The following is a 10,563-nucleotide window of genomic DNA, read 5'->3' as shown; positions in this document are numbered from 1 at the left end:
AAAAATTGAGAGAAATCTATACCAGTATACTTACAGAGATAAAATTCCCATCTGTCAATATTGCATCAGATACGGTGGAGCAGGCTCCTGTTCAACACTGTTTGCATCAGCCCAGCAGAAGTTCCCCTGGGTGAATCAGAAGCCAGAAGGAGTAGCTGGAGGATCCTCACTACCCACTTCCTGTCCCATAGGGTCCAGGGCAGGCAGACTTCCCCATAAGCTGGAGCTTTCAGACTACTATTGACTCCAGAAAACTTAATTTTTTTAAATTTTTTTTTTAAATGAAACATAAAAGTCTTCCATACTGGAATGAAAACAAAGCTGCTCAAATTTGTATGTGTGTGGCAGATTTATGCTGGAGGAATTCAACTGTCTCTCAGATGGTGGTTGTAACAAAAGCCTGGGACATCAGAGATCCAATTCTTAAAAGAATAGTTCTTCGTCCATACAACACGAAAAAAAAAAATCTGAGTGGGGCCTACCTCTTTTTTTCCAACCTGGACCACAAAAATTTTTCTCTCATGTGCTGCCTCCCAAAAGAAACCAAACAAACCTGATATATTGCTAAAAGTTTCCATTTGAACGGAACACCATATTCTTTGGAAACTCCAGTGGAGTATAGTTTTTTTTGACTCCTGTACTCAAAAATTTTTTGAGGGCTTGAAGGATGCCATGAGGCAATGAAATTTTCTGAGGTTTTTCCTCTGAGTATGGACTTCAAGCAAACCAGTCTGAAGACAGCTTTATTTCAAAGGGAATGTCTAAATTTCTTTTTGTATGAAAGAAACTAAATTTAGAAATATCAAAATACCCTGTGGAGTGGGATTGCTGCTTTCTGCCGAGTTCTGGTTACACACACAGGTGTTACTGGAAGCTCAAGGGTCTTGGCTAGAGGATGAGCTGAATGACAGAGAAAGAATAATGTTACTGTCAGGTCACATCACAAAACCTGTAACGCTGTTGCTACAGAGTACACACTTTCAATGTCAGCAGTTACTGTAATTTTATTGGAAGTCTATTGTTAAGTGGTGATATTTCTAAAGGCCCAGCTTCTGGAAACTTGCAAAGACACGTGAATTGAAGTGCAACTTTCCTGTTTAAAATAGATTCAGGTTTGAATTGGCACAGAGAAAAACTTAAAATCATTAATCAAAATGCTCAACCATGGCAGAGCAGGCAGAAAGACCCTTCTCTTCACTATATTCCTTTTAAGTTCATTAATTTTAAGATTTCTGAATTTCTGAAGCCAAATTCATAACGTTCGACTGCTCAGGTTTGGCATAATTGATTTTTTTGCCTCCCACACAAGCTGATGCAAGCAAGTCATTAAAAAGGGCTGGATATGTCTAGTTATAAGGCTCTGCCAAATCTCTGTTTGCTGACAAGAAAAGCATTTTTGAAAGTCACAAGAAACACTGAAAATCTTTTGTCAGCTTTAAAAAGAATCTAAGTTGCACCTCTGTATTCCAGGCCACACAGACTGAAATAATTTCTGAAGTGGAGATTGCACAGGAAAGAATGTCCTTATATACATTTGTTAAAGCACTGAAATCCAAATGCAGTACTGATTCTTTACATTATAAGTCAATGTTACAAGACAAACTTTAATTCTGTGAGTGCATCTGATAATAACAGATTGTAATAGCCTGTTCAGGAAGAAACACTTGTAGGTTAACTTCTTGATCACATTGAGAAATTATTTAAGAAACACTGCAAAAGCTGTTTACACTTTCCATGTACTATACATAAATATTTGTTTATGGAGCAACTGTGTGGTGCTTTGCTTTTGTCAGCAACTGGAAATTGTTACTAATAACGACATTTAGGGTTATAAATTCCATAACCCCTATCTGACTCCATGCTGTACTTTCCAAGAAATTGCAAAGTGAGAACTCTGGCCTGGGTTTCAAGGAAGAGTTATGCTGAGATGCACAAAAGTGTTCTGTGAGAAACTTCAGTGCTTTCTGCACTCTACATTACCCCCATCCCCACAGCCATGTAGAGAACACTGAAGCCTTACACAAAGGTGTGTTTACAACGCCAGTTAGTCAGAAGTTTGAGACCGTTTTAAAAACCAGACCTAACTTCTACCATGCACTACATTATCACAGAATCACAGAATCCTTTACATTGGAAAAGATCTCCAAAACCATCAAGTCCAACCTTTGACTGATCACCATCTTGTCAACTAGACCATGACACTAATTGCCACATCCAGTCGATTTTTGACACTTCCAAAGATAGTGATTCTACCACCTCCTTGGGAAGACATTTCCAATGTTTAAAATCCTTTCCATAAAAAAGTTCTTCCTCATGTCCAGGATTATTATTGATGTCCAAATCATGATATCTCATCATTCTTGTCTTTCATCTGGTTCAAAATTCTCCCTTCACTAACGACCCAAGCCCATGAGCCAATAAGCTGTGGGCACTACTGTCATATAAATACTCTTATTAGACACCAACTTTATCCTCCACTCATATTTCAATGTTTGACCATCAATTCACTGCACTGGAAAGTTTAATTTTAATTAACACATCCCACAACAAAGAGCACAAAGTCTGAAGTAAGTACTTGAGACATTTTAGAAGTAATTTTTAAGAATTTACGCTGAGACAAAATTGAGCATAATCAGCAGCATTCCTTCCTTGTATTCCAGATAACAATATTTGGACATTGGCCAGATACTTGGGTACTAAGACATTGGTCAGATACTTGGGTACTAAGAGAAAAACTTAAGAGAATTAGTATTTTTTAATCTTGTAAGATATCTGGTTTTACTATGTTTCCTTGTCAGGTGAAAGGTCAGTGGCATCATATACCATAGGACATATGAATGAGCTCAGAAAAGTACTCTGGGTGTTCTGCTCTACGGCAAGGTTCTCTCGTTCAAAGAGCATAAACCCCAAATCCAAAAGTTATCCCAAAAAAACTAGTACAGTATTTGGCCTATTGTTAGCATACTATGCTTAGCAATCTCTAACACAATACCCAGTGGATTTTGAGAGTTCAGCTTTCTTCAAAACTATTTCTTTCCTTCATACAAAAAAGGACAAAAAAAGAAGAAAACACAGAAGCATGGGAAAGTAAGTAAGGCAGGAAACAAGTCTGTATTCACATTTGTTACCCAGAAGAAAAGTAGATTTTTAAAAAAAAGATACATATTTTAAAAGCTGAACATTTTAGCTTAATTTTAATTAGTATTTATTCAGAGTCCTGTGGGAAAAGAATGAATGCCATATAAAATATCTGATGCTGGAAAGCCCTTAATATCCTCAAATTCATGTTGATTAAAGTAGGAAACATGGGAACAGAAGGTCCCATTTTATATTTTTTATTTACAATCTAGGCCACAGTTTGATAATAGTTAAGTAAAACATTTGGGATTTTATTTTATCATGTAAGAATTCCTAAGAGAAGGATCTTATGAAGATTTATGTTTAAGGCCCTGTAAGAGATGAACCTCATCTGCTTCAACTGATTGTGTGTGTGGTCAGTATGCCTAAAGTCATCCCTTTTATAACAATTTTGTTGTAAGGTTTTCCTTGTTGACATCTACAGGATCAATAAAGTTCCAGTGAAGACCTGTTTCATGAAATCATAGCAGTGCTAACAAGGCATTACTAAAACAGCTTGTTTGGTTCTATGAGAACTGACAATTGGTGATACCTGGTTGAAAACAATCTGGTTTTCTAGGATGGGTTCATCAGTTGGAGGGTGGAACTATAAAGCTCAAAATATTTCTTAAAACACTCTAGAAGTCTTAAAAATTAAAGTCATTTCAGTAAGAAGGAAACTGATAAATATTTTCATTAAAACATACTTTGACTTAGAAAACAACATAATTATCAGCCTATAGATCCATTCTCCAAACCTTTATAATGGTTAATAGGTAGAGATGGTGAATTTTTGTGGCCTTTTTTTGTTGCTCAAAATTAAGTTCTCCACCTAATTCTGGAAAAGTGGGAGGTTTTTTCAAATCCAATTTCCTTCAAAGAAGAAAAAAAAAAAAAAAAACAAAAAACAAAAAAAACACAAAACAACCAATCAGCAAAGAGTTCCAAACCTCTTTTTACATATGACCCATCAAATTCTGTATTTTGGCTCTCAGATACGCTGTCTGTTTCAGAGAGGAGATGCATTCTTCATTTAAATCTGCCTAAATTACTTGCACTGAGCCTGCTGTGTAAGTAGCAAAATCAGCTTACCCTGTCCTGGACAGGATGCTTAATTAACTCCTAAGTTCCAAAAATATGCTGAACTCACCTAGAATTCACACAGAAGACAAGCCCCCTAATGCCTATTGGTATTACCTTGGAAATTAATTAGGTTTTAAATTAACACAAACTGTACACTTAACAAGTTTTTCAAGATCAGCTGCTTCAGGATTTCTCCAAAGACATCTTTTTTATTGCACTGATTCATATCATTCCAAAGGTCTGCATGTTTCCTTATCCTATTTCCCTTTTCAGCAGCTGTTAGCTACCTTTGATCTGGGAGCCTAATTTGATAGACTAGGGTGCAGTTTTCTGGCTCCTCTCTCCCAGTACCAGAGGGGTCAGCCATCCACATGTGCTTACTTTTTATATGCTCAGACATAAATAGTCACACTGAGTCTCTCTTAGTGTTATCTTTCAGCTTTCCAATCATTGGTAAAGCATTTAAGTATTTTTAAAATCAGGGAACATTTTCCCATTGATGTCCAGAGTGTCCAGAATTTTCTAAATTGCTGTCACTGTCTCTACTTCACACTAAGTATCCAGATTTTCTTAAACACAGAAGAGGGAAATGTAAAGATGTGGGATAAGAGCGTAAGTGTCAAACTTCACTGTGACAATCTTACAAGACTGTCCTTTGAGAATCAATCAATCAATCAATACCAGCTGGGAAACACCAGAAGGACAGGTGCTTAGTTTCTGGGTTTTGGAGCCTTCCTGTCCTGATCACATCTTCCCTTTTTCTTTCCATTCTTTGCTAGGCTAAAACTGAAGTTACTGTTTCTCATTCCTATCCAGTTGCCTTTTGTACAACATATTTATTTCTTGTCTTTTGTGTTTGTATAAGAATCTTGTAGCACTCAAGTACACACACTGAAAAATAAAGATTAATCACATAAATTGAAAACTCGAAAGAAAAGAATCAACTGAGTTGAAAATGTTTAAAGTCCTGCAAGGGTTTAAAGGGTTATAAACTGAAAGGACAAAGGTTTTTGGAAGCAGACTTACAAGTAAACAACCTCACTGTGACCTCATGCTCATATAAGGAGTGAAGAGGAGGAGATGGACCCGTCAGGCAGGAAGTTATAAGAAATCTGCTGAGCTGAAAAACAGCAGAGAAAATAATATCTGAAGGTCTACAGTTGAATCTGAAGAGGGGGAATCTCCAAGGACTAACTGGAGAGAAGAAACTACATTACAACATTTTCCTGGCCTATAAGCCTAAGTTAGGAAGTAAGCAAAGTCCAGACCCAGTGCCAGATCGCTAGGATTCACTGAAGCTTACTGTGCGCCAGAACATTCTCCAAATTGAACAAGAGGGAACAGAGACAACAATGACCCTGTTTTTTATAATCTTTCTTAACTAGGAGCTGTAAAGCAACGAAACCTAGGGACTGATCTGGAGATGATCCACATGAAACTGCTTAGCTGTCCACAGGAAGAAAACTCCCAGAACAATGCACAGGAGGACTGAGACGAAAGGGATTTGGATGACTATCAAAACGTAGAGAAATAAGTTCATCTCTACTACCAGACAGGATGCTCAAGTAGTGTTTTAAAGGAATTTCTGCAAACCAACCTTATTATTTTTCTAGTGTGAGAAAACAGGCCAGGTTACCTACCAAGTGAAGAGACAATACCAGTTCAAAGAGCATCTGACCTTACTAGAGCCTGACACCAGAAGCAATGACTATAAAGAGAAGTTGCTGGAATGGCAATCTGTACTTATTTATATTCAACTTAACTGGAAAGGGGGCCAACAAAATGCTGAGGAAATGTGGTTAACTGACAAAACACTGTGCTACAGTCAAAAAGAAGTATGAAAACCAGGTTAGGAAAGAATAGGAGCTGGAAGCAAGTAAAAAGCCTACATGGGAAAAAAAAATGTTGCAAGAACTCAAAAGAGTTTAGTTTAGAGAAAAAGCAAGCAGCCAGGATCTGGAGATCCAGTAACAACTCCAGTTACTATTTTAGGATATAAAGACTCTGAAGATGTATGAACTTGTAAATAATTAATATATTTAAATAAATTTAGCATCCTGCTTAGCGTAGCAGATTGTTTTCATGTGGTGATCCAGACACATAAAGGGCATTGTACCAGGCTCTTCCTGGAGTAATGCATGGGTTAAGGTATCCATTCCTTCACCATTTCAGACAACTGTACAGCAGGCATTATACTAGAGGGAGCTCATCTAAAATACATTCAGTGCCATATATGCTGGCTATTTCCAAGTTCATTCTTCATATAATTTAATTTGTCGGTAAAGAAGAAAAGGAACTGACGGAAGACATTGTGGTATCACAGGAGCATTTCACACCACGTAACTTAGTCTACGAACTTAGGATCCTCACTACCTCCCCAACATTTCTACAGTGAGTAGAGAAGGACAGGCAGTTGACAGGCAGTTTTTCAGAAAAGGTTCCGAGATGTTTCTGTGTCCTCCACTGACTACTTGTAAGGAGTTTGGAAAGGTTAGTCTTCCAGGCTGGGTGGTTCAGCTGAGTGTCCAAAGTCAGACTGTGGTTGACCCCAAACTATTACTTATCCCAGTGCCTCAGAGATTAAGGTAAAATAAGACTTCAAGGGTCAACTTTCTATATAAATGAATTCCTTAACTCTAGTCTGTAATATTTGTAATATTGCTTTCAGGAAAGTTTCTATACATAGAGACTACATAAGTTCAACATTTATGTCCTGCAAATGAGTCCCTTAAAAATTCTCCTGTGCTCTTGAATTGGTTTATAGAAATATTTGTTCCACATGAACATTTGCCTCACCACACTTGTCCCAGCTTGTTATATTTTTCTTTGTTCAAAGCCTTGGCTTCTCATTCCACAGCAATCAATAATATAAAATTTAAATGATACAGGGTGCATGATGTAAAATTGCTTCCCATTCTTGAACTGCCAGGTTTCTCCCCCCTGCCACAGTCATAGCACTCATGATAAAGAGAGAAATCATCTTCCTGAAACATTATAAATGTCACTGAAGCAAGTCAAGTGAGCCAGAAGGACCAGGATGAGGTAATAGTGGAAATAATAATGTCCCAGAGATGAAGCATGTAGAAACTGAATGATGGACTTCTATAGGAGCAAGTTCAGTGTAGCTTTTTGGGGTGTGAGTGGATGAGGAGGTAGGTACAGCATATAAAGGCAGTAATGTGTGTGTGTACACATACACATGTGTTTGTTTATTGTAGATGAAGGAACAGAGCAAATTCAAAACTCTATAACTCAAAATAAAATGAGCTGAATTCATAACATGTATTTGTGTGGCAGCCTTTACTGCACATGTCACATCTGGAATAATCTGGGGTCCAGATGGCTGGATAATGAGAGCTCACTGGCCTGTCCTGGAGAAGGTTCCTAAGTCTCTTCCCACACATGTTGACTCAGGGACCTGCAGCTGCTGTGCCAGTAGGCACACCACAGTGCAGGCTAGATCCATGTACGTTTGAAACAAGTGCGACCTCTGTAAAATAATTCATCTAGGGTGGGTAAGCCTGGAAAAACACAGACTGGACTAATCTTTGTGACAGTGACATTATGAGTGGGGACGCTTCTACAGGAGTATTTCATTGTTAGTCTACAACAATTCATGAGAAACCTACAATCTGAATTTCAATACTTTTTCCTCTGTGAATTACCAATAGCTGACTGCTCAGCAGTCAAAACTACGGGGAACAGTCATCAAAACAACGTATCACTACTTGGGTACTTTAACCCCATACATTCTTTTTTAAAAGTGCTGTCAGGCTGTTGGCTCTGCAACAAAAATAGTTTGAGCTAAGGAAAGACATGTGAACTCAAGCCTAAAGCAGCATTTAAAGGGAAACAGACCATACAAAGTATTAAGGCCTGTGGTGGTGGAGGAGACGCGTACACACAAATGCTGAGTCTATTGGCTGGTCACAGAGAAGGGATTTTCTGCAGGCAAAATAAACCCCAGCCCTGTTATTAATGTTATTAATTTTTTCTGGATCATCCTTTATGCCAGCTCCACCTATCATTCACACTTCATGGATAGTTCAATTAAAAGCACTAACAACTGCCAGCTTTATAATGTTAAAAGAAAACAGTTGTTATTAAAATAGAAAATAGCAGCAACTCATATCATCAGACCACCATAACTTTGCACAGCTTGGCACAAGTCTTGAAGTCTCTGCTCCACTGAGGCCCTGTCCAGACCACACACAGAGCCTGAAATAGAATATAAATCATTAAAAAAAAAAAAAAAAAGATGAAAATAAGATGTTATGTCTTAATCGGGATTTGCAATATAATCATCTGCTTTGCCTAATCTGTAAGTGGCATAGATGATAAAAACTTTCTGCCCTAGAGGAAAGTCTGATATTCTGATACTTATTTTTATATTTAACTGAGACAAAATTTAAAAAGTCTCCTTTTCCTTTTTTAGCTTTTCAGCTGAATTATTTTAATATCCTTGAATCAATGTATTTTATCTCATCTGTCAAATCCAAACTGAACTAAAAGGATCTATTCTCTCCGCTAGCATGCATCTCCAGGGACTAACTGCCATGCAGTATGGAAAACATAGCCCATATGCACAGCATCTTTTATATAAGGTAGAAAAGCATGAGAGATCCAAAGCAACAATTTTTATATGTCATTTCTAATCTTACGCTGAAACAGAAATTAAACACGGGGAGACCTGAAATATTTCCATCTCCTGTGAAATCTTCAGAAAAGGGGAAGAGAAAAAAAAAAGAAGATCCTTTCTTATTAAAATTTCTCTTTTGAGAAAGCCACATTTACTGACACAGAAAATGCTGTTCAAGTTTAATCATCTCACACATTGAAATTACTTTGTATGAATGCAAAGAACAGTCACTTCCAAAAAAAAAAAAAATTACTAGAAAACACCTATTCTGGTATTTTTGACATTTCATGTGCAACCATTAAAAGTCTTCAAATCAAGACTGTTTCTTCAACTCTACTAGAGTTCTCTTGTGCTTGTAGGTTATTATACAATTTTTAATTACACAAAATGCACACTATTTTTTCCAGACTCCCCCACCTCTTACCTCCCCTCCCCTCTCCCCCCCGTTTCATCCGCTGCGCAGAGTGAAAGGTGATGCAGAAATGAATCAGTGTTCTGCTCTGAATGAGCCCATTGTCCCTCAGTCCCTCGCCTCGCCTGGCTCACTGCACGACTTAGAAGGTGTCCGGTAAATGAGGCAAAGGGCTGCAGGAAGAGGATTGTTCATCCTGTGCTCACTGTGCCTCCCCAAAGTGCTGTCTACAATCATGCCATTAAACATACTACTTGCAGTTCTCATGCATAGGGAGACACAAGCTGATGTTATCTATAAAAACATAATGATAATTTTCTGTACTTTTGAATAGGGACATTTGCTATGTTCTTTTATGTACAGATCTGTAGGACTTGTGCATTTGATATGAGACTTCAGCTGGCCCAAGCTTTCTGCAGCAAGAGAGCATTCACTGACAAATTTAATTCACAGACACTTTAATACACATACACAAACATACACAAAAATAGAGGGAGGATTTGAAATAAACTCCTTTAATACTTCAACAGATGTTACTCAGCCATTAAAGAAAGCAAAATCCAGATTATACCACTGCTGCTGAAGGGTTTTATTTCAGTATCAGAAAGCTTGTTATGTTGTGTCAAGCTGATGCTGCTGAAGACTACTGAAGTGCTGATATGTGAACCTAATTTGGAGGATTTGCAAGCTGTGGAACTAGTAAGATCACAGATAACAAGGGGATGGATCTATTACACACTTTCTCTGGTTTCACCATGACATAATGCTCCAAAAATCAGAAAGTAAAATACAGAGTTGGCCCCAGTCCAAGCATCCCAATATGTTAACTACAAAGTTGGATTTGTGAATGCAGCAAAATTAATTTCTTTTTAAAAAATAATTTCATTAAAAAAAATTAACATAATCATCACTAGTGAAGGCTAGAAGTCTTTGTTAAACACACAAAGCAGTCTTCTTCCTCGGGTTAGACTGTGGTGAAAACTCAGTAGGGATATAGTGTCGTCTCTTTCCTTTTCCCCTCCAGTGAGCGTCACTTAGCACACCGTGAACCCTGGGTCACACACAAAGTCATATGGTTTGCAGAGCTCCACTCCTCCTTCCTCTCTCCACATCACAACTTAGCTTAGCCTCTGCCTTCTGCTGCAACATACCTCTGCCCTGAAAAGAACAGGCAATCTGAACAATCAAGCAGAATATTCTGGCTCAAACTCCATTCTGGCTTTGGCTGCTTTAGTAAAACTGTCAAAAACTAATGGAAAAGTGTTGCATTTACTGTAATGGTTTTTGTGTTGTAAACACCTGGTCTTGATGG

This window comes from Chamaea fasciata, unplaced genomic scaffold, assembly GCF_029207755.1.
Source record: "Chamaea fasciata isolate MVZ Bird 193981 ecotype frontalis unplaced genomic scaffold, bChaFas1.0.hap1 SCAF_1, whole genome shotgun sequence".
NCBI classification, from domain to species: Eukaryota; Metazoa; Chordata; class Aves; order Passeriformes; family Sylviidae; genus Chamaea; species Chamaea fasciata.
The sequence above is the reverse complement of the archived record's forward strand: the minus strand, read 5'-3'. Positions refer to the sequence as shown.